The 27,701-nt window shown below is 45.2% G+C and overlaps 2 long non-coding RNA genes across 3 annotated transcripts in view; one reads left to right on the top strand and one right to left on the bottom strand.

Moving 5' to 3' along the window:
- Positions 1 to 27,701, bottom strand: part of LOC134988366 (uncharacterized) — a 333,162-nt gene that overhangs the window by 227,732 nt on the left and 77,729 nt on the right. For both annotated transcript variants that reach the window (XR_010193855.1, XR_010193849.1), the window contains exons 2-4: positions 27,355 to 27,469; positions 18,908 to 19,101; positions 14,770 to 14,963 (exon numbers count right to left, since the gene is read on the bottom strand). This is a non-coding gene — a long non-coding RNA (uncharacterized LOC134988366). The remainder of the gene's footprint in view (positions 1 to 14,769; positions 14,964 to 18,907; positions 19,102 to 27,354; positions 27,470 to 27,701) is intronic.
- The window catches only part of LOC134988379 (uncharacterized), an 81,002-nt gene continuing 74,181 nt past the window's right edge, over positions 20,881 to 27,701 (top strand). The window contains exons 1-2 of the long non-coding RNA XR_010193866.1: positions 20,881 to 20,968; positions 21,637 to 21,778. This is a non-coding gene — a long non-coding RNA (uncharacterized LOC134988379). The remainder of the gene's footprint in view (positions 20,969 to 21,636; positions 21,779 to 27,701) is intronic.

Below are 27,701 nucleotides of genomic sequence, written 5' to 3'. Positions count from 1 at the left end.
AGATGCCTCCTAAGGCTGGCTCAGCGCTCCAGGACCGGATCCCATCTGTTATCCTGATGTGCACATTCCCGCATCCTCTCCTGTCTCTCTGGACGCAGTCACAGTAACACCTTATACATCTGGCATGGCGTCTCCCGCGGCCTCCGCCGCCGTCCCTGAGCTTCTGCATTCAGAGTGGCGATTACGTCAGCCGCGGCCTCCGCTGTGTCCGCGTGGTCGGATGTGCATCTGTCAGCCTGGCGTCTCCTGTCTCCGGTGGCCGGCGCCGCCATTACTGTTTTCCAGACCACATGGAATACAATCCAAACTTCCCTCCAAGTGTCTGCATGGGCGCAGCCATCTTGGATTCTGTCAGCTGATCTTTCCTACCAATCCGTTGTCAGTATTATTAATTTGCATAATTGCCTAGCCAATGCCTTCCTTGCTGCAGGTATAAATAGGTTGTGCCTGAGCAAGGAAGGCGTCAGTGCTTTGGTTGTCAAACCTAGTTCCAGTTTGTCTCTCTTCTGTGAATGTCTTCCAGGTTCCAGCTCCTGTCTCCAGACTTCTGCTATAGAGACCCGCACCAGCATTCCATCTGCGGTGTAGCCTGACTCTCCGATCCATTCTGGACTCACCTGTTTCCAGCTACAACATCACCTGCTTCCAGCTCAGCTTCCAGCAGTGTACAGCTTCTCTTAAAGGGCCGGTGTCCTTTCTGCAGTTTACCACTCTCCACCGGTATTATTATTTCTCCGCTCTCAAATTCTACATTTCATCTACATTGCATCGCTCTCAAGCTTTATTTATTATTTAACTGGTTCCAGCCAGTATCCACTCCGTGCCAACACCTGTCTGGTTCTAACCAGTACCCACAGCAGCATTTTATCTACAGCAGTCCAGCTTTCCCTGGAACACCAGCTGGTACGACCCTGGGCTTTCCTCATTGCTACAGTTGAGCCTGGTAAGGACTTTCCAACTTGCAGATAATAAGAACTGTCTCATACCACCAGAGCTCTGTGGCCCCTGCCACCCTGTAGTACCCAGGAACTGTATTATTATTTCTCTGCTGATTTTTATGTTACTTTTTACTGCTACTGTGATGCATGGAGTTTGTCATAAATAAATATCATTGACTTTTACTCAAGTTGTCGTGGTCACGCCTTCGGGCGGTTTCTCTTCATGTTACTTACATGTCCAGGGGTCTGATACAACCTCCCAGGTTCCGGTACATCTCAGCCCCTACAACTGAGGCTGCCTTCCGTCAGCTCAGGCCCTCAGTTGTGACACTACCTCTGTGTCGTCAAGTATACTATCCATCTAGATTCTATACCTGTGGTGCATTTTAGTTTTGCAGTTTGCTGACAGTGACCACCAGTATATATAGCGGTACGGTATGGAAGGCCACTGCTCTACCTACCTCTGTGTCATCAAGTATACTATCCATCTAGATTCTATCCCTGCGGTGCATTTTAGTTTTGCAGTTTGCTGACAGTGACCACTAGTATATATAGCAGTACGGTACGGAAGGCCACTGCTCTACCTACCTATGTGTCGTCAAGTATACTATCCATCTAGATTCTATACCTGTGGTGCATTTTAGTTTTGCAGTTTGCTGACACAGTGACCACCAGTATATATAGCAGTACGGTACGGAAAGCCACTGCTCTACCTACCTCTGTGTCGTCAAGTATACTATCCATCTAGATTCTATACCTGTGGTGCATTTTAGTTTTGCAGTTTGCTGACAGTGACCACCAGTATATATAGCAGTATGGTACGGAAGGCCACTGCTCTACCTACCTCTGTGTCGTCAAGCATACTATCCATCTAGATTCTATACCTGTGGTGCATTTCAGTTTTGCAGTTTGCTGACAGTGACCACCAGTATATATAGCAGTACGGGACGGAAGGCCACTGCTCTACCTACCTATGTGTCGTCAAGTATACTATCCATCTAGATTCTACAGCTGTGGTGCACTTTAGTTTTGCAGTTTGCTGACAGTGACCACCAGTATATATAGCAGTACGGTATGGAAGGCCACTGCTCTACCTACCTCTGTGTCGTCAAGTATACTATCCATCCATACCTGTGGTGCATTTCAGTTGTGCGCAGTATATATAGTAGTAGGTCATTGCTATTGATACTAGAGATGAGCGCCGGAAATTTTTCGGGTTTTGTGTTTTGGTTTTGGGTTCGGTTCCGCGGCCGTGTTTTGGGTTCGACCGCGTTTTGGCAAAACCTCACCGAATTTTTTTTGTCGGATTCGGGTGTGTTTTGGATTCGGGTGTTTTTTTAAAAAAACCCTAAAAAACAGCTTAAATCATAGAATTTGGGGGTAATTTTGATCCCAAAGTATTATTAACCTCAAAAAACATAATTTACACTCATTTTCAGCCTATTCTGAACACATCACACCTCACAATATTATTTTTAGTCCTAAAATTTGCACCGAGGTCGCTGTGTGAGTAAGATAAGCGACCCTAGTGGCCGACACAAACACCGGGCCCATCTAGGAGTGGCACTGCAGTGTCACGCAGGATGGCCCTTCCAAAAAACCCTCCCCAAACAGCACATGACGCAAAGAAAAAAAGAGGCGCAATGAGGTAGCTGACTGTGTGAGTAAGATTAGCGACCCTAGTGGCCGACACAAACACCGGGCACATCTAGGAGTGGCACTGCAGTGTCACGCAGGATGTCCCTTCCAAAAAACCCTCCCCAAACAGCACATGACGCAAAGAAAAAAAGAGGCGCAATGAGGTAGCTGTGTGAGTAAGATTAGCGACCCTAGTGGCCGACACAAACACCGGGCCCATCTAGGAGTGGCACTGCAGTGTCACGCAGGATGTCCCTTCCAAAAAACCCTCCCCAATCAGCACATGATGCAAAGAAAAAGAAAAGAAAAAAGAGGTGCAAGATGGAATTATCCTTGGGCCCTCCCACCCACCCTTATGTTGTATAAACAAAACAGGACATGCACACTTTAACCAACCCATCATTTCAGTGACAGGGTCTGCCACACGACTGTGACTGATATGACGGGTTGGTTTGGACCCCCCCCAAAAAAGAAGCAATTAATCTCTCCTTGCACAAACTGGCTCTACAGAGGCAAGATGTCCACCTCATCTTCACCCTCCGATATATCACCGTGTACATCCCCCTCCTCACAGATTATCAATTCGTCCCCACTGGAATCCACCATCTCAGCTCCCTGTGTACTTTGTGGAGGCAATTGCTGCTGGTCAATGTCTCCGCGGAGGAATTGATTATAATTCATTTTAATGAACATCATCTTCTCCACATTTTCTGGATGTAACCTCGTACGCCGATTGCTGACAAGGTGAGCGGCGGCACTAAACACTCTTTCGGAGTACACACTTGTGGGAGGGCAACTTAGGTAGAATAAAGCCAGTTTGTGCAAGGGCCTCCAAATTGCCTCTTTTTCCTGCCAGTATAAGTACGGACTGTGTGACGTGCCTACTTGGATGCGGTCACTCATATAATCCTCCACCATTCTATCAATGTTGAGAGAATCATATGCAGTGACAGTAGACGACATGTCCGTAATCGTTGTCAGGTCCTTCAGTCCGGACCAGATGTCAGCATCAGCAGTCGCTCCAGACTGCCCTGCATCACCGCCAGCGGGTGGGCTCGGAATTCTGAGCCTTTTCCTCGCACCCCCAGTTGCGGGAGAATGTGAAGGAGGAGATGTTGACAGGTCGCGTTCCGCTTGACTTGACAATTTTGTCACCAGCAGTTCTTTCAACCCCAGCAGACCTGTGTCTGCCGGAAAGAGAGATCCAAGGTAGGCTTTAAATCTAGGATCGAGCACGGTGGCCAAAATGTAGTGCTCTGATTTCAACAGATTGACCACCCGTGAATCCTTGTTAAGCGAATTAAGGGCTGCATCCACAAGTCCCACATGCCTAGCGGAATCGCTCCGTGTTAGCTCCTTCTTCAATGCCTCCAGCTTCTTCTGCAAAAGCCTGATGAGGGGAATGACCTGACTCAGGCTGGCAGTGTCTGAACTGACTTCACGTGTGGCAAGTTCAAAGGGCATCAGAACCTTGCACAACGTTGAAATCATTCTCCACTGCACTTGAGACAGGTGCATTCCATCTCCTATATCGTGCTCAATTGTATAGGCTTGAATGGCCTTTTGCTGCTCCTCCAACCTCTGAAGCATATAGAGGGTTGAATTCCACCTCGTTACCACTTCTTGCTTCAGATGATGGCAGGGCAGGTTCAGTAGTTTTTGGTGGTGCTCCAGTCTTCTGTACGTGGTGCCTGTACGCCGAAAGTGTCCCGCAATTTTTCTGGCCACCGACAGCATCTCTTGCACGCCCCTGTCGTTTTTTAAAAAATTCTGCACCACCAAATTCAAGGTATGTGCAAAACATGGGACGTGCTGGAATTTGCCCATATTTAATGCACACACAATATTGCTGGCGTTGTCCGATGCCACAAATCCACAGGAGAGTCCAATTGGGGTAAGCCATTCCGCGATGATCTTCCTCAGTTGCCGTAAGAGGTTTTCAGCTGTGTGCGTATTCTGGAAAGCGGTGATACAAAGCGTAGCCTGCCTAGGAAAGAGTTGGCGTTTGCGAGATGCTGCTACTGGTGCCGCCGCTGCTGTTCTTGCGGCGGGAGTCCATACATCTACCCAGTGGGCTGTCACAGTCATATAGTCCTGACCCTGCCCTGCTCCACTTGTCCACATGTCCGTGGTTAAGTGGACATTGGGTACAACTGCATTTTTTAGGAGACTGGTGAGTCTTTTTCTGACGTCCGTGTACATTCTCGGTATCGCCTGCCTAGAGAAGTGGAACCTAGATGGTATTTGGTAACGGGGGCACACTGCCTCAATAAATTGTCTAGTTCCCTGTGAACTAACGGCGGATACCGGACGCACGTCTAACACCAACATAGTTGTCAAGGACTCAGTTATCCGCTTTGCAGTAGGATGACTGCTGTGATATTTCATCTTCCTCGCAAAGGACTGTTGAACAGTCAATTGCTTACTGGAAGTAGTACAAGTGGGCTTACGACTTCCCCTCTGGGATGACCATCGACTCCCAGCGGCAACAACAGCAGCGCCAGCAGCAGTAGGCGTTACACGCAAGGATGCATCGGAGGAATCCCAGGCAGGAGAGGACTCGTCAGACTTGCCAGTGACATGGCCTGCAGGACTATTGGCATTCCTGGGGAAGGAGGAAATTGACACTGAGGGAGTTGGTGGGGTGGTTTGCGTGAGCTTGGTTACAAGAGGAAGGGATTTACTGGTCAGTGGACTGCTTCCGCTGTCACCCAAAGTTTTTGAACTTGTCACTGACTTATTATGAATGCGCTGCAGGTGACGTATAAGGGAGGATGTTCCGAGGTGGTTAACGTCCTTACCCCTACTTATTACAGCTTGACAAAGGGAACACACGGCTTGACACCTGTTGTCCGCATTTCTGGTGAAATACCTCCACACCGAAGAGCTGATTTTTTTGGTATTTTCACCTGGCATGTCAACGGCCATATTCCTCCCACGGACAACAGGTGTCTCCCCGGGTGCCTGACTTAAACAAACCACCTCACCATCAGAATCCTCCTGGTCAATTTCCTCCCCAGCGCCAGCAACACCCATATCCTCCTCATCCTGGTGTACTTCAACACTGACATCTTCAATCTGACTATCAGGAACTGGACTGCGGGTGCTCCTTCCAGCACTTGCAGGGGGCATGCAAATAGTGGAAGGCGCATGCTCTTCACGTCCAGTGTTGGGAAGGTCAGGCATCGCAAACGACACAATTGGACTCTCCTTGTGGATTTGGGATTTCAAAGAACGCACAGTTCTTTGCGGTGCTTTTGCCAGCTTGAGTCTTTTCAGTTTTCTAGCGAGAGGCTGAGTGCTTCCATCCTCATGTGAAGCTGAACCACTAGCCATGAACATAGGCCAGGGCCTCAGCCGTTCCTTGCCACTCCGTGTGGTAAATGGCATATTGGCAAGTTTACGCTTCTCCTCCGACAATTTTATTTTAGGTTTTGGAGTCCTTTTTTTTCTGATATTTGGTGTTTTGGATTTGACATGCTCTGTACTATGACATTGGGCATCGGCCTTGGCAGACGACGTTGCTGGCATTTCATCGTCTCGGCCATGACTAGTGGCAGCAGCTTCAGCACGAGGTGGAAGTGGATCTTGATCTTTCCCTAATTTTGGAACCTCAACTTTTTTGTTCTCCATATTTTATAGGCAGAACTAAAAGGCACCTCAGGTAAACAATGGAGATGGATGGATTGGATACTAGTATACAATTATGGACGGACTGCCACGGTTAGGTGGTATAAAAAAACCACGGTTAGGTGGTATATATTATAATAATAATACAATTATGGATGGACGGACTGCCTGCCGACTGCCGACACAGAGGTAGCCACAGCCGTGAACTACCGCACTGTACACTGGTTGATAAAGAGATAGTAGTATACTCGTAACAACTAGTATGACACTATGACGACGGTATAAAGAATGAAAAAAAAACCACGGTTAGGTGGTATATATTATAATAATAATACAATTATGGATGGACGGACTGCCTGCCGACTGCCGACACAGAGGTAGCCACAGCCGTGAACTACCGCACTGTACACTGGTTGATAAAGAGATAGTAGTATACTCGTAACAACTAGTATGACACTATGACGACGGTATAAAGAATGAAAAAAAAACCACGGTTAGGTGGTATATATTATAATAATAATACAATTATGGATGGACGGACTGCCTGCCGACTGCCGACACAGAGGTAGCCACAGCCGTGAACTACCGCACTGTACACTGGTTGATAAAGGGATAGTAGTATACTCGTAACAACTAGTATGACACTATGACGACGGTATAAAGAATGAAAAAAAAACCACGGTTAGGTGGTATATATTATAATAATAATACAATTATGGATGGACGGACTGCCTGCCGACTGCCGACACAGAGGTAGCCACAGCCGTGAACTACCGCACTGTACACTGGTTGATAAAGAGATAGTAGTATACTCGTAACAACTAGTATGACACTATGACGACGGTATAAAGAATGAAAAAAAAACCACGGTTAGGTGGTATATATTATAATAATAATACAATTATGGATGGACGGACTGCCTGCCGACTGCCGACACAGAGGTAGCCACAGCCGTGAACTACCGCACTGTACACTGGTTGATAAAGAGATAGTAGTATACTCGTAACAACTAGTATGACACTATGACGACGGTATAAAGAATGAAAAAAAAACCACGGTTAGGTGGTATATATTATAATAATAATACAATTATGGATGGACGGACTGCCTGCCGACTGCCGACACAGAGGTAGCCACAGCCGTGAACTACCGCACTGTACACTGGTTGATAAAGAGATAGTAGTATACTCGTAACAACTAGTATGACACTATGACGACGGTATAAAGAATGAAAAAAAAACCACGGTTAGGTGGTATATATTATAATAATAATACAATTATGGATGGACGGACTGCCTGCCGACTGCCGACACAGAGGTAGCCACAGCCGTGAACTACCGCACTGTACACTGGTTGATAAAGAGATAGTAGTATACTCGTAACAACTAGTATGACACTATGACGACGGTATAAAGAATGAAAAAAAAACCACGGTTAGGTGGTATATATTATAATAATAATACAATTATGGATGGACGGACTGCCTGCCGACTGCCGACACAGAGGTAGCCACAGCCGTGAACTACCGCACTGTACACTGGTTGATAAAGAGATAGTAGTATACTCGTAACAACTAGTATGACACTATGACGACGGTATAAAGAATGAAAAAAAAACCACGGTTAGGTGGTATATATTATAATAATAATACAATTATGGATGGACGGACTGCCTGCCGACTGCCGACACAGAGGTAGCCACAGCCGTGAACTACCGCACTGTACACTGGTTGATAAAGAGATAGTAGTATACTCGTAACAACTAGTATGACACTATGACGACGGTATAAAGAATGAAAAAAAAACCACGGTTAGGTGGTATATATTATAATAATAATACAATTATGGATGGACGGACTGCCTGCCGACTGCCGACACAGAGGTAGCCACAGCCGTGAACTACCGCACTGTACACTGGTTGATAAAGAGATAGTAGTATACTCGTAACAACTAGTATGACACTATGACGACGGTATAAAGAATGAAAAAAAAACCACGGTTAGGTGGTATATATTATAATAATAATACAATTATGGATGGACGGACTGCCTGCCGACTGCCGACACAGAGGTAGCCACAGCCGTGAACTACCGCACTGTACACTGGTTGATAAAGAGATAGTAGTATACTCGTAACAACTAGTATGACACTATGACGACGGTATAAAGAATGAAAAAAAAACCACGGTTAGGTGGTATATATTATAATAATAATACAATTATGGATGGACGGACTGCCTGCCGACTGCCGACACAGAGGTAGCCACAGCCGTGAACTAGCGCACTGTACACTGGTTGATAAAGAGATAGTAGTATACTCGTAACAACTAGTATGACACTATGACGACGGTATAAAGAATGAAAAAAAAACCACGGTTAGGTGGTATATATTATAATAATAATACAATTATGGATGGACGGACTGCCTGCCGACTGCCGACACAGAGGTAGCCACAGCCGTGAACTACCGCACTGTACACTGGTTGATAAAGAGATAGTAGTATACTCGTAACAACTAGTATGACACTATGACGACGGTATAAAGAATGCAAAAATAACCACAGTTAGGTGGTATATATTATAATAATAATACAATTATGGATGGACGGACTGCCTGCCGACTGCCGACACAGAGGTAGCCACAGCCGTGAACTACCGCACTGTACACTGGTTGATAAAGAGATAGTAGTATACTCGTAACAATTAGGATGACACTATGACGGTATAAAGAATGAAAAAAAAACCACGGTTAGGTGGTAGGTATATAATAATAAATAATACAATTCTGGTCGGACGGACTGCCTGCCGTGTGCCGACACAGAGGTAGCCACAGCCGTGAACTACCGCACTGTACACTGGTTGATAAAGAGATAGTAGTATACTCGTAACAATTAGGATGACACTATGACGGTATAAAGAATGAAAAAAAAACCACGGTTAGGTGGTAGGTATATAATAATAAATAATACAATTCTGGTCGGACGGACTGCCTGCCGTGTGCCGACACAGAGGTAGCCACAGCCGTGAACTACCGCACTGTACACTGGTTGATAAAGAGATAGTAGTATACTCGTAACAATTAGGATGACACTATGACGGTATAAAGAATGAAAAAAAAACCACGGTTAGGTGGTAGGTATATAATAATAAATAATACAATTCTGGTCGGACGGACTGCCTGCCGTGTGCCGACACAGAGGTAGCCACAGCCGTGAACTACCGCACTGTACTGTGTCTGCTGCTAATATAGACTGGTTGATATTTAAAGAGATATTAGTAGTATACAACAATACTATACTGGTGGTCAGGCACTGGTCACCACTCCTGCAGCAAAAGTGTGCACTGTTAATTAATATAATTGTACTCCTGGCTCCTGCTAACAACCTGCAGTGCTCCCCAGTCTCCCCCACAATTAATTATAAGCTTTTAATTTATACATTGATGACTGTGCAGCACACTGGGCTGAGCTGAGTGCACACAGACTGAGTCACACTGTGTGACTGACTGTGCTGTGTATCGTTTTTTTTTTCAGGCAGAGAACGGATATAGCAGAGAGAAGTGAACGGATATATTATATTAAATAAAAGTTAACTAGCAACTGCACTGGTCACTGACTGTGGTAAACTAACTCTGTCTGCGACTCTGCACAATCTCTCTCTATCTAATCTATCTATCTCTATTCTAATGGAGAGGACGCCAGACACGTCCTCTCCCTATCAATCTCAATGCACGAGTGAAAATGGCGGCGACGCGCGGCTCCTTATATAGAATCCGAGTCTCGCGATAGAATCCGAGCCTCGCGAGAATCCGACAGCGTCATGATGACGTTCGGGCGCGCTCGGGTTAACCGAGCAAGGCGGGAAGATCCGAGTCGCTCGGACCCGTGGAAAAAAAAGTGAAGTTCGTGCGGGTTCGGATTCAAAGAAACCGAACCCGCTCATCTCTAATTGATACTGGCATATAATTCCACACATTAAAAAATGGAGAACAAAAATGTGGAGGTTAAAATAGGGAAAGATCAAGATCCACTTCCACCTCGTGCTGAAGCTGCTGCCACTAGTCATGGCCGAGACGATGAAATGCCATCAACGTCGTCTGCCAAGGCCGATGCCCAATGTCATAGTAGAGAGCATGTAAAATCCAAAAAACAAAAGTTCAGTAAAATGACCCAAAAATCAAAATTGAAAGCGTCTGATGAGAAGCGTAAACTTGCCAATATGCCATTTACGACACGGAGTGGCAAGGAACGGCTGAGGCCCTGGCCTATGTTCATGGCTAGTGGTTCAGATTCACATGAGGATGGAAGCACTCATCCTCTCGCTAGAAAAATGAAAAGACTTAAGCTGGCAAAAGCACAGCAAAGAACTGTGCGTTCTTCTAAATCACAAATCCCCAAGGAGAGTCCAATTGTGTCGGTTGCGATGCCTGACCTTCCCAACACTGGACGGGAAGAGCTTGCGCCTTCCACCATTTGCACGCCCCCTGCAAGTGCTGGAAGGAGCACCCGCAGTCCAGTTCCTGATAGTCAAATTGAAGATGTCACTGTTGAAGTACACCAGGATGAGGATATGGGTGTTGCTGGCGCTGGGGAGGAAATTGACAAGGAGGATTCTGATGGTGAGGTGGTTTGTTTAAGTCAGGCACCCGGGGAGACACCTGTTGTCCATGGGACGAATATGGCCATTGATATGCCTGGTCAAAATACAAAAAAAATCACCTCTTCGGTGTGGAATTATTTCAACACAAATGCGGACAACAGGTGTCAAGCCGTGTGTTGCCTTTGTCAAGCTGTCATAAGTAGGGGTAAGGACGTTAACCACCTAGGAACATCCTCACTTATACGTCACCTGGACCGCATTCATCAGAAGTCAGTGACAAGTTCAAAAACTTTGGATGACAGCGGAAGCAGTCCACTGACCACTAAATCCCTTCCTCTTGTAACCAAGCTCCTGCAAACCACACCACCAACTTCCTCAGTGTATATTTCCAACTTACACAGGAAAGCCAATAGTCCTGCAGGCCACGTCACTGGCAAGTCTGACGAGTCCTCTCCTGCCTGGGATTACTCCGATGCATCCTTGAGTGTAACGCCTACTGCTGCTGGCGCTGCTGTTGTTGCTGCTGGGAGTCGATCGTCATCCCAGAGGGGAAGTCGGAAGACCACTTGTACTACTTCCAGTAAGCAATTGACTGTCCAACAGTCCTTTGCGAGGAAGATGAAATATCACAGCAGTCATCCTGCTGCAAAGCGGATAACTCAGATCTTGTCAGCCTGGGTGGTGAGAAACGTAGTTCCGGTATCCACCGTTAATTCACAGGCAACTAGAGACTTGATTGAGGTACTGTGTCCCCGGTACTAAATACCATCTAGGTTCCATTTCTCTAGGCAGGCGATACCGAAAATGTACACAGACCTCAGAAAAAGAGTCTCCAGTGTCCTAAAAAATGCAGTTGTACCCAATGTCCACTTAACCACGGGCATGTGGACAAGTGGAGCAGGGCAGACTCAGGACTATATGACTGTGACAGCCCACTGGGTAGATGTATTGCCTCCCGTAGCAAGAACAGCAGCAGCGGCACCAGTAGCAGCATCTCGCAAACGCCAACTCGTTCCTAGGCAGGCTACGCTTTGTATCACCGCTTTCCATAAAAGGTACACAGCTGACAACCTCTTACGGAAACTGAGGAACATCATCGCAGAATGGCTTACCCCAATTGGACTCTCCTGGGGATTTGTGACATCGGACAACGCCACCAATATTGTGTGTGCATTACATCTGGGCAAATTCCAGCACGTCCCATGTTTTGCACATACATTGAATTTGGTGGTGCAGAATTATTTTAAAAACGACAGGGGCGTGCAAGAGATGCTGTCGGTGGCCCGAAGAATTGCGGGCCACTTTCGGCATTCAGCCACCACGTGCCGAAGACTGGAGCACCAGCAAACAGTCCTGAACCTGCCCTGCCATCATCTGAAGCAAGAGGTGGTAACGAGGTGGAATTCAACCCTCTATATGCTTCAGAGGATGGAGGAGCAGCAAAAGTCCATTCAAGCCTATACATCTGCCCACGATATAGGCAAAGGAGAGGGAATGCACCTGACTCAAGCGCAGTGGAGAATTATTTAAACGTTGTGCAAGGTTCTGCAACCCTTTGAACTTGCCACACGTGAAGTCAGTTCAGACACTGCCAGCCTGAGTCAGGTCATTCCCCTCATCAGGCTTTTGCAGAAGAAGCTGGAGACATTGAAGAAGGAGCTAAAACAGAGCGATTCCGCTAGGCATGTGGGACTTGTGGATGGAGCCCTTAATTTGCTTAACCAGGATTCACGGGTGGTCAATCTGTTGAAATCAGAGCACTACATTTTGGCCACCGTGCTCGATCCTAGATTTAAAACCTACGTTGTATCTCTCTTTCCAACAGACACAAGTCTGCAGAGGTTCAAAGACCCGCTGGTGAGAAAATTGTCAAGTCAAGCGGAACGTGACCCGTCAACAGCTCCTCCTTCACATTCTCCCGCAACTGGGGGTGCGAGGAAAAGGCTAAGAATTCCGAGCCCACCCGCTGGCGGTGATGCAGAGCAGTCTGGAGTGAGTGCTGACATCTGGTCCGGACTGAAGGACCTGCCAACGATTACTGACATGTCGTCTACTGTCACTGCATATGATTCTCTCACCATTGAAAGAATGGTGGAGGATTATATGAGTGACTGCATCCAAGTAGGCACGTCAGACAGTCCGTACGTATACTGGCAGGAAAAAGAGGCAATTTGGAGGCCCTTGCACAAACTGGCTTTATTCTACCTAAGTTGCCCTCCCTCCAGTGTGTACTCCGAAAGAGTGTTTAGTGCAGCCGCTCACCTTGTCAGCAATCGGCGTACGAGGTAACTTCCAGAAAATCTGGAGAAGATGATGTTCATCAAAATTAATTATAATCAATTCCTCCGTGGAGACATTCACCAGCAGCAATTGCCTCCAGAAAGTACACAGGGATCTGAGATGGTGGATTCCAGTGGGGACGAATTAATAATCTGTGAGGAGGGGGATGTACACAGTGAAAGGGGTGAGGAATTGGAGGATGATGATGAGGTGGACATCTTGCCTCTGTAGAGCCAGTTTGTGCAAGGAGAGATTGATTGCTTCTTTTTTGGTGGGGGCCCAAACCAACCAGTCATTTCAGTCACAGTCGTATGGCAGACCCTGTCGCTGAAATGATGGGTTCGTTAAAGTGTGCATGTCCTGTTCATTTTTCTTTGCATCATGTGCTGTTTGGGGACTATCTTTTTAAGTGCCATCCTGTCTGACACTGCAGTGCCACTCCTAGATGGGCCAGGTGTTTGTGTCGGCCACTTGTGTCGCTTAGCTTAGTCACACAGCGACCTTGGTGCGCCTCTTTTTTTCTTTGCATCATGTGCTGTTTGGGGACTATTTTTTTGAAGTGCCATCCTGCCTGACACTGCAGTGCCACTCCTAGATGGGCCAGGTGTTTGTGTCGGCCACTTGTGTCGCTTAGCTTAGCCATCCAGCGACCTTGCTGCACCTCTTTTTTTCTTTGTATCATGTGCTGTTTGGGGACTATTTTTTTGAAGTGCCATCCTATCTGACACTGCAGTGCCACTCCTAGATGGGCCAGGTGTTTGTGTCGGCCACTTGTGTCGCTTAGCTTAGCCATCCAGTGACCTCGGTGCAAATTTTAGGACTAAAAATAATATTGTGAGGTGTGAGGTGTTCAGAATAGACTGGAAATGAGTGGAAATTATGGTTATTGAGGTTAATAATACTATGGGATCAAAATGACCCCCAAATTCTATGATTTAAGCTGTTTTTGAGGGTTTTTTGTAAAAAAACACCCGAATCCAAAACACACCCGAATCCAACAAAAAAATTTCAGGGAGGTTTTGGCAAAACGCGTCTGAATCCAAAACACGGACGCGGAACAGAATTCAAAACCAAAACACAAAACCCGAAAAATTTCCGGTGCACATCTCTTATAGTAAGTAGTATTACTTACACCCACCCTCCCGCAGATGAGCACTGTAATCCCGTGAATCCCGGCATTGTCATGATTTAAAAAGAGTAAACACAGTTGTTTGACAATATATGGCTTCACCCAACCACTAACCTGTAATTCTGCTAGGGTATATAAACTTATGAGCACAACTGTATATATATATATATATATATATATATATATATATAGCATTTCTTTTGTTTTAATAAATTGTTATCCTATTTTAACAGACTTTTATCTATTATTTTTTTTAAAGACATAATTCTTCTAGGTATACTTTTATGGTGGGACACCAGTGGTTGCTGATTACCCTATTCCATATACAGTATGTATATATATATAAATTGTAATCGAATTGGCACTCCCATGTCAGATTTAAATAGGCACCGGCGCCTCCACCCAAAAGAGGCTATTGCATAGGTGAAGAAGAAGGTGTGGCACTCGGCGTCTTAAATGGCAAAACCTGTATTGAAATAACAACCGGATAACCAACGTTTCGGGGCTCACATGCCCCTTTGTCAAGGTGTACAACAGTGAAAAGAGAACAAAACATACCTTTATAGTGTGGAAGAAGCCCCATGTGTGTACTCAGCCGGCGCTAAACGATTCCGTGGATCGGCGCCGTCGAATGACGTCATCAGTGCGCGGCCGCCCGGTGCCATAGTAACTAGGCACGCGTCGTTGCCGCATTGGATTATGGAGAATGTAGTGCGCTGTGAAGACCGATACTTGTCTACCAGACCCCGCACCTGTTAAAAAACACAATCCCAGCAGCATACATGCATTAACGATTCTGATGTAAATCAACTCCTATAACCATACCAACGTTTTATGTAACCTAAACACCAGTGTTTTGAATATTAATCCCATATAGGGCGAACACTGTTCGATGTTATAGATAGATGAGCGCGGTGTAATCATCAATTCCTGCTGGGGTTGAGTTGCACAAAAGAATGTGATTAAAATAGAAAAAGAAAAAGTGATGTTGAAAGGGTGTTTTAAAGAAGAGTGTTTTTAGAAAGTACCCAGGAGGAGAACACTATATGCATATATCTTATAAATAGAAGATACATAGAGAGAACAGTTTCAGTACTTAAAGGCATATAGGAAAGGCATGAAAGAAACAGCTCTTAGGGAGACATATATAGAGACACTGTCACAGTTGACAGGCATGATGGGGACCACAATTAGCTTTTCACTTATGCGTGAATAAATTCCACGGCATCATCTCGTTTAGTCCTCCTGGGCTGATGGTTCCCAAACGGTGAATCCATTTGGCTTCTAGTCGAAGGAGCCTTCCTTCCCGGTCACCTCCCCTTAGTGACTTTTCCACATGGTCGATGACCATATGCTTAAGGTCCCTAATGGAATGTCCAGCTTCCAAAAAGTGCCTGGCAACAGGCTGGTCAGGTACTTTCCCCACAGTGGCTTTTTTAATTGCAGACCGGTGAAGGGCCATTCATTCCCTCATAGTTCTGATGGATTTGCCCACATACACCAAATTGCATAGGCAAATTATAATATAGATGATAAATGAAGAAGTACACGTGAGTACATGTCTGATAGGAATATCATGGTCTTGATGTGGATGCTTAAACAATGGTCCGGTAAGCATGTGGGAACACGTAGTACACTTAATGCACTTATAGCATCCAGGTGTTTTCGACAGAAACCCAGACGGGCACCCTGCCTTCTTACTGAAACCTGTCACATCAGTGTGGACTATGATGTCCTTAATGTTGCGTCCTCTAGTAAAGCAGGCCATTGGGCGTTTACTTTTGAACGAGGGGAGAGCTTTGTCTGAGGCAACAAGCGGCCATAGGGCTCTGGAGGCACGTGGAATGACTGCACTTGTTGTGTTGTACTGAGTGACAAACGGGATCACCTCCCCTTTGGATTTCTTGGTATCAGAGGAAAGCAACTTCTTTCTTGGTATCGCCATGACCTCTAATTTCTGTGCCTGTAATTTCCTGTGGTCGTAGCCCCTTCGTAAAAATTTAGTGATTAGTCTGTCGATTTCCTCTTCCAGTTTAGAGCGGTCACTAGTGATTCTGGCTATTCGTATCATCTGTGACCTAGGGAGTCCATTGATTAAGCCTTTAGGGTGGTGGCTGTTGGCTCGAAGCAAGGTGTTCTGATCGGTGGGTTTGGTATATCATCCTGTATGGATTAGTCCATCTCTGGTAGTCACTTGAACATCCAGATAGTTGATAGTAGTATCATTGATAGAATACGTGAATCTGATGGATGACTCTCGGGAATTTGCTGTGGTCATTAGTGCTTCAAAAAGAGCTTGGGGGCCAGTCCACATGATGAACAAGTCATCTATGAAACGCGTATATAAAAGAATATACTTGGCCATTTCTGGATCCTTAAAGAAAATTTCGACCTCCTCCCTGAACATAAAGATATTAGCAAAGGATGGGGAGACATTGCTCCCCATCGCACACCCTGTTCTCTGGCGAAAAAATTGACCATCAAAAAGATACATTTTTTGAGTAAGAATTAATTTTAGCAGATCTAGAAATAGCTTGTGGTCCAGGTCTCTCATTTGTTCTGTCACAAGAAATTCTTCCATCGCTTGTAGGCCTTGTTGGTGGGGGATACTGGTGTAGAGACTATATACGTCTACTACACACATAATGTTGCCTGGTGGTACACAAGTCACTGTGGAAAGACGTTGGAGAAAACAAGTGGTGTCCTTTATGAATCTTTGATGTCCAAGGATGAATGGTTGCAGAATGTTATCTAAAAAAACTGAAATAGGTTGAAGTATAGAATTCCTGGCTGATATAATTGGACGACCTGGTGGGCACTGGAGGTTTTTATGAATCTTCGGCACCGTAAAGAAGACAGGGACTTCAGGGTGGTCCTGGGTGAGAGCCTTAAGAAGTTTAGGAGAAATGAGGCCCCGAGTACAGGCTGTTTTCAGCATGATGTCTACCGCTGTTTTATATTCGACTGATGGATCTTGAGTCAATCTTTCATACGTAGACTCATCATTGAGTTGATGGTATGCCTCTTTGAGATAGTCACTCAGGTTCATGACTACTATCCCGCCCCCTTGTCGGCGGGGCGGATGACAATGTCTTTATAAGATCCCAGTTGCTTAAGTGCCCCTTGTTCCTGTCGAGACAAGTTACAATGGCTATTGGGTTGGTACTTAGACACCGAGTCATTAATCAACCGTATATATATGATTTAATGGAGGAATTGGTTGAAGGTGGATCGAAGGACGACAATTGCCTAGAGTTAATAAAGTTACTGTGTGTCATCTCCTGGTCATTCAATGTATTACCTGGTCGTTGTGCTTGAAAAAATTCCTGTAGCCTAAGTTTACGGGCAAAACGATGGATGTCTACTTGCCAGGTGAAATCGGCAAACCTAGATGTAGGCACAAACGAAAGTCCTTTCTCCAGAACTGAAAGTTCATGAGGGGAAAAAATTCTGTTTGATAGATTGTACACTAACGATTCCTCCTTGTGGTGGCTCCTTTTGTCCCTCGCCCATTGCCCGCCCCTGCGGGTGGTCTGCCTCTTCTGCCTTTTTCTTTGGAGGCGGAGCTGGCTTGTGCTCCCTCTAAAGGGACACGTGGTGTATGGGGGGAATCTTCAGTCTCCTGTAGAGTGATCTCATTCTCACTATTTGAGGTAGCTGACATATGGGACTGTGCCTCCCGCCTCCTACGCCAACTGTGTTTAGCTCGCGCGTTGTAAGGAGTTTTAGCTCCTTGTTCACCGCTCATCAGCCATCTATAGACACGGTTATTATCATAATCTTCCTTAACTATGGAATATTTATTCCTTTTAAATTTAGTTAAGTCTCTTCGATACGTGTCACATTGTGTCTGCAGCTTAATGAGCCAGTCCTGTTGGGTGTCACTGCGCAGAGCTTGGAGATGCTCCCTTTCCAGTTGGCTAATTTTGTCCCGTGTAAGGGAGAGTTCTCTGCCAGCTTCTTCCACCACCAATAGCAAAAGGTCAAGACTGCACTTGTTTAAGATGCCAATCCATTTTTTACAGAACTCAGGGTTGAAGCGGCCGATGGTAGGGACATTGCGCACCCTGAATCCCCTAGGGATCAATTTATCTCTATGATAGTCAGAGAGAGCAATCCCATGTAAGAGGAAGTCAAACTCACGGCGCTTAAGTTTTAGTAACTGGTGATAAATGTCTTCTGCCGTGTCAGCCTTATCTATATAGCCCAAGCTGTCCTTGAAGCGTAGACGATCTGCGTCGTCATCAGTGAAGCTGTATAGTTCCCCTAAAGTAGAGGACATGCCTCTGCAGCCTGGATCACCCTCCTGTGTCATTCTAACACAGTCCCTTCAATAATAAGTGGTGCTGCTAGTGAAGAATGAAGTGCACGTGTACAATGGAGGTATCACCTTTAAGGGTCCTGTAGATCTGGGAGGGGTGCCTTATTCCAAGATGAATCGCTGGAACCGCAAACAGTCCTCAGAATCCAAAAGTACACATAAATTGTAATCGAATTGACACTCCCATGTCAGTTTTAAATAGGCACCGGTGCCTCCTCCCAAAAGAGGCTATTGCATAGGTGAAGAAGAAGGAGCGGCACTCGGCGTCTTAAATGGCAAAACCTGTATTTAAACAACAACCGGATAACCAACGTTTTCGGGGCTCACATGCCCCTTTGTCAAGGTGTACAACAGTGAAAAGAGAACAAAACATACCTTTATAGTGTGGAAGAAGCCCCATGTGTGCACTCAGCCGGCGCTAAAGGATTCCGTGGATTGGCGCCGTCGGATGACGTCATCAGTGCGCGGCCGCCCGGTGCCATAGTAACTAGGCACGCGTCGTTGCCGCATTGGATTATGGAGAATGTAGTGCGCTGTGAAGACCGATACTTGTCTACCAGACCCCGCACCTGTTAAAAAACACAATCCCAGCAGCATACATGCATTAACGATTCTGATGTAAATCAACTCCTATAACCATACCAACGTTTTATGTAACCTAAACACCAGTGTTTTGAATATTAATCCCATATAGGGCGAACACTGTTCGATGTTATAGATAGATGAGCGCGGTGTAATCATCAATTCCTGCTGGGGTTGAGTTGCACAAAAGAATGTGATTAAAATAGAAAAAGAAAAAGTGATGTTGAAAGGGTGTTTTTAGAAAGTACCCAGGAGGAGAACACTATATGCATATATCTTATAAATAGAAGATACATAGAGAGAACAGTTTCAGTACTTAAAGGCATATAGGAAAGGCATGAAAGAAACAGCTCTTAGGGAGACATATATAGAGACACTGTCACAGTTGACAGGCATGATGGAGTCCACAATTAGCTTTTCACTTATGCTGGTCAGGTACTTTCCTCACAGCGGCTTTTTTAATTGCAGACCGGTGAGGGGCCATTCGTTCCCTCATAGTACTGATACCAAGAAATCCAAAGGGGAGGTGATCCCGTTTGTCACTCAGTACAACACCACAAGTGCAGTCATTCCACGTGCCTCCAGAGCCCTATGGCCGCTTGTTGCCTCAGACAAAGCTCTCCCCTCATTCAAAAGTAAACGCCCAATGGCCTGCTTTACTAGAGGACGCAACATTAAGGACATCATAGTCCACACTGATGTGACAGGTTTCATTAAGAAGGCAGAGTGCCCGTCTGGGTTTCTGTCGAAAACACCTGGATGCTATAAGTGCATTAAGTGTACTACGTGTTCCCACATGCTTACCGGACCATCGTTTAAGCATCCACATCAAGACCGTGATATTCCTATCAGACATGTACTCACGTGTACTTCTTCATTTATCATCTATATTATAATTTGCCCATGCAATTTGGTGTATGTGGGCAAATCCATCAGAACTATGAGGGAACGAATGGCCCTTCACCGGTCTGCAATTAAAAAAGTCACTGTGGGGAAAGTACCTGACCAGCCTGTTGCCAGGCACTTTTTGGAAGCTGGACATTCCATTAGGGACCTTAAGCATATGGTCATCGACCATGTGGAAAAGTCACTAAGGGGAGGTGACGGGAAGGAAGGCTCCTTCGACTAGAAGCCAAATGGATTCACCGTTTGGGATCCATCAGCCCAGGAGGACTAAACGAGATGATGCCGTGGAATTTATTCACACATAAGTGAAAAGCTAATTGTGGACTCTATCATGCCTGTCAACTGTGACAGTGTCTCTATATATGTCTCCCTAAGAGCTGTTTCTTTCATTCCTTTCCTATATGCCTTTAAGTACTGAAACTGTTCTCTCTATGTATCTTCTATTTATAAGATATATGCATATAGTGTTCTCCTCCTGGGTACTTTCTAAAAACACCCTTCTTTAAAACACCCTTTCAACATCACTTTTTCTTTTTCTATTTTAATCACATTCTTTTGTGCAACTCAACCCCAGCAGGAATTGGTGATTACACCGCGCTGATCTATCTATAATATCGAACAGTGTTCACCCTATATGGGATTAATATTCAAAAACTGGTGTTTAGGTTACAGAAAACATTGGTATGGTTATAGGAGTTGATTTACATCAGAAGCGTTAATGCATGTATGCTGCTGGGATTGTGTTTTTTAACAGGTGCGGGGTCTGGTAGACAAGTATCGGTCTTCACAGCGCACTACATTCTCCATAATCCAATGCGGCAACGACGTGTGCCTAGTTACTATGGCACCGGGCGGCCGCGCACTGATGACGTCATCCGACGGCGCCGATCCACGGAATCATTTAGCGCCGGCTGAGTGCACACATGGGGCTTCTTCCACACTGTAAAGGTATGTTTTGTTCTCTTTTCACTGTTGTACACCTTGACAAAGGGGCATGTGAGCCCCGAAACGTTGGTTATCCGGTTGTTGTTTCAATACAGGTTTTGCCATTTAAGACGCTGAGTGCCGCTCCTTCTTCTTCACCTATATATATATATATATATATATATATATATAGCGAGGTAGTGAGCTGGCACTCTAGGAGACTTTCTTAAGTATACCACAGACACAGTTTGCTGTCAACGTTTCAGGGGATAACCCTTTTATCAAGACAACCGTATGATAACAGAATAAAAACATTTATACCTTACCAAACACCGCGTGTACAGTCCGTCCACGGCGCCCGCAGAGACCCGATGACGTCATTGGCGCTGGCCAGTGCCGGCGACCCAGTGTCAGAGGGGGGCGTGGAATGGTATGTAAAGTGACCCATCACCATGGGAACAGTGGAAGCTGTAGGAAACATGCATGAGATGTCTTAATAACAGGATAATACAGTGTATAAATCCACAGTGGGACAGAAGGCAAGGGAACCCGTCACTTGACGCAGACCTTGTCTTCTTGTTAATTAACTCAAAATAATTTGCGATGAATAACACTCGTAAAAGGACACTCTTAACACTCTTTATACACTGTATTATCCTGTTATTAAGACATCTCATGCATGTTTCCTACAGCTTCCACTGTTCCCATGGTGATGGGTCACTTTACATAAAATTCCACGCCCCCCTCTGACGCTGGGTCGCCGGCGCTGGCCAGCGCCAATGACGTCATCGGGTCTCTGCGGGCGCCGTGGACGGACTGTACACGCGGTGTTTGGTAAGGTATAAATGTTTTTATTCTGTTATCATACGGTTGTCTTGATAAAAGGGTTATCCCCTGAAACGTTGACAGCAAACTGTGTCTGTGGTATACTTAAGAAAGTCTCCTAGAGTGCCAGCTCACCAACTCGCTATAGACTGTTTTCAGAGAGCAGGGCACCGGAGCATGTATTACTGTTAAACAGTTTGGAGTGCCGGACATCCCAGCTATATATATATATATATATATATATATATATATATATATATATAAAGCAGGGAAGTCCCGCACTCTCACCCAACACAGGTAACTGCTGGGGTGCCAATCAAAGCCTGGCCCAATATGGGGTCAGACTCATAGTACAATACAGAGTACATCCACCAGAGTGGAAGACAGATAGCACTCTCCAGACTTGCTTAATAAATGCCAAAAAAATTTATTCCAAAAATAATGATGGTTCCTTAAGTGTCCATAACAAACAGAAATTGAAAGGGCTCACCAACGTTTCGGTCCCGTGCTGGGACCTTTTTCAAGATAATAGCAAATTAGAAAATAGTCCAATATAGTCACCGCGTCATCAGAGAAGTAGACAAGGAACCAGGAGCACTGCAATATGCCTCCCAGGTCCCCTATATATGCCCATATGTAAATCAGCTAATTCTAATGGGGCGGCCGCGTCCGGTTGCGTCACTTCCGGTCCGGACCAGAAGTGACGTTGCGTCAGCGTCCGTCCAAAAAGAACATCTACCCATCTCACAATTTTTGAGGGTCATGAGGAATAACACCGATGCCACCCAGATGGAACTACAGCTGCAGGAGATGTCGATGAGATTCCATGAACGTGGCTACACTAGTGGATGCATACGACGCTGCCTGAAGAAAGCACGTACAAAATTCCAAACCCCTGACACACCAAGATGTACTGAGCAGAAACCTGACCGCATGGTATTTACCACAACGTTTGATGCACATTCAAATAAGATCAGCAGTGCCCTGCGGAAGAGATGGCCTATTATTTCTTCCGATACCCAACTCGAGATGAAAAACACTAAACCACCCATGATGGCATACAGAAAAGCCCCTAATCTCAAACAGTTACTATTGAGACCAACGGGATGCCCAACTGCACCGATTAGGACAACCTGGCTACAGGAGCAGAAGCCAGGTTGCTTCAAATGTAGCGGCTGTACCACATGTAGGAGTATGCTTACTGGACCCACTTTCCCCCACCCACACTCGGGACGTCTTATCAAGATTAAGTATAAACTTCATTGTCTCATGGACCACGTCATCTATATACTTACCTGTCCCTGTGGACTTTACTATGTCGGTATGACTGCCAGGCGGTTTCGTGACAGGATGGCGAACCATAGAACGACCATTCATCAAGCGATTACATCAAAAACAACAGACCAACCAGTACCTAGACATTTCCTGTTACACCAACATCAAGTTTCCAATCTTCGGTGCAAACTGATTGATTGGGTTCCCCCTCTTGCACGGGGAGGTGACCGTGTTTTGGCACTTAAAAAGAAAGAGAGCTATTGGATTCACCGTCTGGACACTATCTCCCCACGTGGGATGAATGAAAACAATCCCCTCTCTATATTCCTCAAGTAGTGTTAGAGTTGTGTATCACTACTGAATAGTATGTATTACATACTCGTACACAGGAGGGCAAATTGGCATGACATTATTTGTTGGGGACTCTCTTTATAAGTGGGCTTATGATCTTACCCCCCCAGGAACATTATGATGTCCTGTATTTCCATTATCATCTAATGGGTATGGGATAGTGACATCATTAGAAGGTGTCGGTTACCAGGCTGGGACACACTGTTATCATTACATTTAATGTCCCGTTCTGACAGTCTGACCCTGCAGGAATACGTTGTTCTATTTTAATTATTATGTTTGTTAAATACAAATTGTGTTTGTATTATCATGTTTAGTCTAACTGCTTAATTATGACTCCACTCGGTTTGCACATGTTTAATATATGTATATATTAGATTACACTGTTTTCTTCCGGGATTGCTAAGAGCAACAACCAGGTCTCCGATATGCCCCATCAGTATACTGGTGGATATGTGACCAGGATACTGTTTTTGTTTACAGATGCAGTTTAAGTATGCACAGCGACGTCACCAAGGTTACTGCTACTTCCGGTATCACCGGGAGTTATTAAGTGGTGACACGACGTTGCTATAGTTACTTCTGACACTGTGTACGTGGCTTGATGCGGTTTGAACATACATAGCGACGTTACTATGGTTACCGCTACTTCCGGTTTAACCGGAAGTGATGTAGCGGCTTTGAGACGGCGCTATAGCTGTATGAGTCTAAATGCATTCATGTTTGTCACACGATCAATTCTACAGCAATGGGAACTTTACCGCATCTCCCACTAGTAGTTAAGCACCGCTGAAGCACCTTGGTGCTAGATTTTTGGACGGACGCTGACGCAACGTCACTTCCGGTCCGGACCGGAAGTGACGCAACCGGACGCGGCCGCCCCATTAGAATTAGCTGATTTACATATGGGCATATATAGGGGACCTGGGAGGCATATTGCAGTGCTCCTGGTTCCTTGTCTACTTCTCTGATGACGCGGTGACTATATTGGACTATTTTCTAATTTGCTATTACCTTGAAAAAGGTCCCAGCACGGGACCGAAACGTTGGTGAGCCCTTTCAATTTCTGTTTGTTATGGACACTTAAGGAACCATCATTATTTTTGGAATAAATTTTTTTGGCATGTATTAAGCAAGTCTGGAGAGTGCTATCTGTCTTCCACTCTGGTGGATGTACTCTGTATTGTGTATATATATATATATATATATATATATATATACAGAGAGAGAGAGTTGAATTAAGGCAGCGGCACTCTAGGATTTGTAATCGTGCACAAAAAAAACCCTCTTATTGAAAAATACATAAATTCCAACGTTTCGGGGCCCATAGCCCCTTTGTCAAGGTGTCACACCTTGACAAAGGGGCTATGGGCCCCGAATTGTTGGAATTATATATATATATATATAGAGAGAGCGAGAGAGAGAGAGAGAGAGACAGAGATAATGTCCGGCACTCTCATGCAAATACAGACAACCAGTCTGGGTGCCCTTCCAAAAAGCAATATGGAATACGGTGTGACGGACGGCACTCCAGCATATAGACGAATCAAACAAGAGGCAGAAGTAGTAGCCACTACTTCTACTACTGCCTCTTGTTTGATTCGCCTATATGCTGGAGTGCCGTCCGTCACACCGTATTCCATATATATAAAATATATATATATATATATAAATAAAAGTATACGCGCTGATCCACTCAGTCCAAGTCTTTATCAGGGTTAATTGGATGCTCCTGAAGAATCCTCACTGGACACAACAATCCTCTGCAGCCTCCTCAAGATGTGAGCCGTACCACGGGCTCAATGGAATTACATGCAGAAAGAACAAATGAGGGGCGCGGAGTATAAGTAAAGTGCTTCAACAGTTATTTTAATTGTAGTACATAGATACATACATATCAGTTTAATATAAACGGCTCAGTCAGTCCCCCTCGGTGTCTCTGGATAACATCCGATATGGAAACCTCCCGCCGGCAATTCACCGCTCACCGCTCTCCGGTATATGCGTTACACAGTCAGGGCAGCATACAGGATGTCAGCACGTCCACTCTGTCGTTGTCACGCCAACGCGTTTCAACCATCAAGGTCTCACCCCCTGACAAAGACCTTGATGGTTGAAACGCGTTGGCGTGACAACGACAGAGTGGACGTGCTGACGTCCTGTATGCTGCCCTGACTGTGTAACGCATATACCGGAGAGCGGTGAGCGGTGAATTGCCGGCGGGAGGTTTCCATATCGGATGTTATCCGGAGACACCGAGGGGGACTGACTGAGCCGTTTATATTAAACTGATATGTATGTATCTATGTACTACAATTAAAATAACTGTTGAAGCACTTTACTTATACTCCGCGCCCCTCATTTGTTCTTTCTATATATATATATATATATATATATATATATATACACATACATATAATATATATATATATATATATATATATATCCTAGTAAACACAAAGAGAGAGGGGGCGCTCCATAGTGCATAAAAGTTTTATTACAAAGAAATATATAAAAATGCAATTCCGATCCGAAAGAACTCGTACCAGAGAAAAACACACTGTGGGCTGGTTACCACATGACATAATATGTTACCATCCAGGCAAAACTCGGCCCACGATCCAGCGTCTCTGCAGGAGCAGACTGTATCACTCACAAGCCGCTGAATAGTTATCAGCTCCACTCGGTCCAGCCGTATGTAGAAGCGGCTATACCTGGATCACGTTGGGGCGGTCAGAGAAAGCCGAAGGCAAAAACAGAGGTGCAACGCTGAACTCAGCCCTTACCGGTTTCGTCACAAAGTACTTTGTCAGAGGGCGTAGCTCAGTCAGCGCCAGACAATACTTTCAAATCCTACTGTCACCAATGAGCATGTTAATTCCAAACACACCCCTTTCTCAGGTGTGATAATTAGTCTGCTACATGAGGCAATTAGTGGCATACATCACAATGCACTTATAATCAAACATTGCATAACAAAACATTCACATATGTGCAGTGTCAGACTGGGGAATGAAGGGCCCACCGGGGGAATGCTGCTGTAGGGGCCCATGCTTAAAGGTGTAGCCAGATTCCAGTGGGGGCATGGCCAGTCACCACAGAGGTTTGGCTAACTATTACATGTGCTGTACCCCTTGGTAAATATAGAATAAACCAAATTATTGTGAAGTAGAATGTAACATATGTATAATGCATAAATCCAGTGCACTAGGATAGTCTGGAACTTGATCCCTAGAGGAGGAGGAAGGCCCACAGGCAGTAGGGCCCACCGGTGGTTTCCCCTCTTCCCCTGTGGGCCAGTCCGACCCTGCATACGTGCATTTCATAATACAATTCTTCAATCTAAAAAAATACTTGTTTTGCAAAAAATATTAATAGAACATATAAAACACATTATCGTGTCACTAATTGCCTCATGTAGCAGACTAATTATCACACCTGAGACAGCGGTGTGTTTGGAATTAACATGCTCATTGGTGACAGTAGGATTTGAAAGTATTGGATCGGAACTTTTATGCACTAATCTCTTTGTGTTTACTAGGATTTTACACCCAAGGGTCCTGGGTTTTTGGAGCTGAGAAAAGGGGAGCAGCGGTCCTTATATTTGTGGACATATATGCTAATTGACTTCAGGTTACCTGTTGTCTGCGCTGGACTTGAGACTCATACAAGTATACTGGCCACATCACTATTTTTTATCTTTATATATATATATATATATATATATATATATATATATAACAGCCAGTCAGGCGGCACTCCACTAACATCAGGAAATGAGGGTAAACTGCCGGTGCCTTCCCATGGAGAGAGGAATAACACCTCCCTCAAAAATACAGCGTCTGTGCGGGCGGCACTCACGGCGGATAAAACAGGACAAAAGCCAAGGATACTGTCAACGTTTCAATGTAGATAATTACATTTTCATCAGGACAAATAAAACATGCAAACATACATACCTATATAGCCTCCTCTGATTGTGCATGAGGCAGTCCGCCCGCTGCGTCCGTCCGTCACTTCCCGCCCGGTCCAATGACGTCATCTGCAGGCGCCGCCGTCCGGTGTCATGACAACCTGAATGAAGCACACCATAAACAACAAAGACAAAGTGAACAAGTGCTACCACATATAAGGTGCAGAAAGAATACACATATTGCATTCCTGTAGAGAGAATAAAAGCTGTTCTGCATATCAGATACTGTAAATCCTATACTATTAAAGTGCATAATATTCAAGGTAACCTCATACAGAGTTAAAGAAACAGCAAGATTAGGAGAGAGAAACGACTGCATAGGAAAGGAAAGAG

This window comes from Pseudophryne corroboree, chromosome 2 (assembly GCF_028390025.1).
Source record: "Pseudophryne corroboree isolate aPseCor3 chromosome 2, aPseCor3.hap2, whole genome shotgun sequence".
NCBI lineage: Eukaryota > Metazoa > Chordata > Amphibia > Anura > Myobatrachidae > Pseudophryne > Pseudophryne corroboree.
This window is presented reverse-complemented; position numbering and strand designations above follow the sequence as displayed.